Source organism: Ascidiella aspersa, chromosome 5 (genome assembly GCF_963924565.1).
Source record: "Ascidiella aspersa chromosome 5, kaAscAspe10.2, whole genome shotgun sequence".
In the NCBI taxonomy this organism is placed as follows: domain Eukaryota; kingdom Metazoa; phylum Chordata; class Ascidiacea; order Phlebobranchia; family Ascidiidae; genus Ascidiella; species Ascidiella aspersa.
In genome coordinates, this window is record NC_139451.1 from 10,772,377 (window position 1) to 10,774,876 (window position 2,500).

The 2,500-nt window shown below is 59.7% G+C and overlaps 2 non-coding genes and 1 pseudogene across 2 annotated transcripts in view; all 3 read left to right on the plus strand.

Moving 5' to 3' along the window:
- Nucleotides 1-1,019, plus strand: part of LOC146143331 (small subunit ribosomal RNA) — a 1,811-nt gene extending 792 nt beyond the window's left edge. Inside the window, exon 1 of the ribosomal RNA XR_014500319.1 lies at nucleotides 1-1,019. This exon is cut by the window's left edge and continues 792 nt beyond it. This is a non-coding gene — a ribosomal RNA (small subunit ribosomal RNA).
- Nucleotides 1,020-1,266: 247 nt separating this feature from the next.
- On the plus strand, nucleotides 1,267-1,420 carry LOC146143332 (5.8S ribosomal RNA). Its single transcript, XR_014501068.1, has one exon. It is a non-coding gene; the product is annotated as a 5.8S ribosomal RNA (ribosomal RNA).
- A 248-nt stretch (nucleotides 1,421-1,668) lies between these two features.
- The window catches only part of LOC146143333 (large subunit ribosomal RNA), a 3,679-nt pseudogene continuing 2,847 nt past the window's right edge, over nucleotides 1,669-2,500 (plus strand).

The window sequence follows — 2,500 nt, forward strand, 5'->3', positions numbered from 1 at the left end:
TGAATAATGGTGCATGGAATAATGGAATAGGACCTCGGTTCTATTTTGTTGGTTTTCGGAGCGCGAGGTAATGATTAAGAGGGACAGACGGGGGCATTCGTACTGTGCCGTTAGAGGTGAAATTCTTGGATCGGCGCAAGACGAACGACTGCGAAAGCATTTGCCAAGAATGTTTTCTTTAATCAAGAGCGAAAGTCAGAGGTTCGAAGACGATCAGATACCGTCCTAGTTCTGACTATAAACGATGCCAACTAGCGATCGGGGGGCGTTAGTTTTACGACCTCTCCGGCAGCTTGCGGGAAACCAAAGTCTTTGGGTTCCGGGGGAAGTATGGTTGCAAAGCTGAAACTTAAAGGAATTGACGGAAGGGCACCACCAGGAGTGGAGCCTGCGGCTTAATTTGACTCAACACGGGAAATCTCACCCGGCCCGGACACAGTGAGGATTGACAGATTGAGAGCTCTTTCTTGATTCTGTGGGTGGTGGTGCATGGCCGTTCTTAGTTGGTGGAGCGATTTGTCTGGTTAATTCCGATAACGAACGAGACTCTGGCTTGCTAACTAGTTACGCGACCCAATCGGTCGGCGTCTAACTTCTTAGAGGGACTAGTGGCGTTTAGCCACACGAGATTGAGCAATAACAGGTCTGTGATGCCCTTAGATGTTCGGGGCCGCACGCGCGCTACACTGACCGGATCAGCATGTGCTCGCCTTGGCCGACAGGTCTGGGTAACCCGCTGAACCCCGGTCGTGCTAGGGATAGGGAATTGCAATTATTTCCCTTGAACGAGGAATTCCCAGTAAGCGCGAGTCATTAGCTCGCGTTGATTACGTCCCTGCCCTTTGTACACACCGCCCGTCGCTACTACCGATTGAATGGTTTAGTGAGGTCCTCCGATTGGACCTGGCGCGGCCGGCAACGGTCGAGCCGGCGTCCGAGAAGACGATCTAACTTGATCATTTAGAGGAAGTAAAAGTCGTAACAAGGTTTCCGTAGGTGAACCTGCGGAAGGATCATTAACGGTCTCGCAAACGCTTCGGCGAACGCGAAACTCGGACAAGCGAGAGAAAAAGTTTTTGCTACCCGGCGCCCGACCCGCGAGGAGCGGCGCGCCGGCCGGCGATTCGGTCACCCGGTAATGTTTGCGCGTCGAGTGCCGCGGTGCCGCGCGCTCCGGCTTCAAGCGTCGGCCTGGCCGACCGCTCGGCGCGGTATATTTTGTCACCCTTTAGTGCGAGGCACTGTGCGAGCGAAACAATCGTGGATGGCTCTTGGCGGTGGATCACTCGGCTCGTGAGTCGATGAAGGACGCAGCTAGCTGCGTGAATTAGTGTGAATTGCAGGACACATTGAGCATCGACGTTCTGAACGCAAATTGCGGCCTCGGGTCAATCCCGGGGCCGCGCCCGCCTCAGGGTCGCGTTGCAAACGTTCCGCGCGGGGATTTCTCCGCGCGGCTGCTGCGGCGTCGGACGCGCGAGCGCCCGTCCCGCTCAAGACAGCACGGCACGATGTGCGACGATCGCGACCAGAATCCCGCACGGCGGCGGCGAGTCGACCTCGAAGAGGCCAACGGCTGGCGGCTCAAGGGCGGGAATCGAGGTGCGCGGCGGCGCGCGGCGCCGACGGCGAGCGCGGAACGGGAAGAATAGTCCCGGTCCTTACTTTCGGCCTGAGGTCGGACGAGGCTACCCGCTGAATTTAAGCATATTACTAAGCGGAGGAAAAGAAACTAACGAGGATTCCCTCAGTAACGGCGAGTGAAGCGGGATGTGCCCATCGCCGAATCCGCGCGCTTTTGGAGTGCGCGGAATTGTGGCGTACGGAATTCGTCACGGCGCGCTTCGCCGGTCGCCCGCGTCCTTCTGATCGAGGCCTTTTCCCAGAGCGGGTGTCAGGCCCATGGCGGCGACAGGCGGGCGCGCTACGGCGTCTTCCCAGAGTCGGGTTGTTTGGGAATGCAGCCCAAAGCGGGTGGTAAACTCCATCTAAGGCTAAATACGGTCACGAGACCGATAGCGAACAAGTACCGTGAGGGAAAGTTGAAAAGCACTTTGAAGAGAGAGTTAAAGAGTACGTGAAACCGTCGAGAGGCAAACGGGAGGGCCTGTCGGGTCGCCCGGTCGCTTTCAGCCGGCCCCCTGTCGGCGACGTTGTCGTGCGGACCCTCACGGGCCGCCGGCGGCGCCGCCCGATCGGGGACCAGCGCACTAGCGCCGGGCGAAGGCCGCGACCGTCTGGACGGCGGCGAGAAGGCCGCGCGCAAGGTAACCCGGCCTCGGTCGGGTACTATAGGCGCGCGTGTCCGTCGGCCCGCCGTTCGGGCGAGGAGAGATCGCCGCGTCTGCCCTTCGGGGCCGAGCGCCCGGTGCCGGCTGGGGCGTCGTGGGTCGGGGACTGTTCTCAGTGCCCAGCCTCTTCGTCTCGGTCGCGCTTCCGGTGTCGTTTCGCGAGGCGCACGGGGTCCGCGGCTGAAGTCAGCCACCTTCCCGACCCGTCT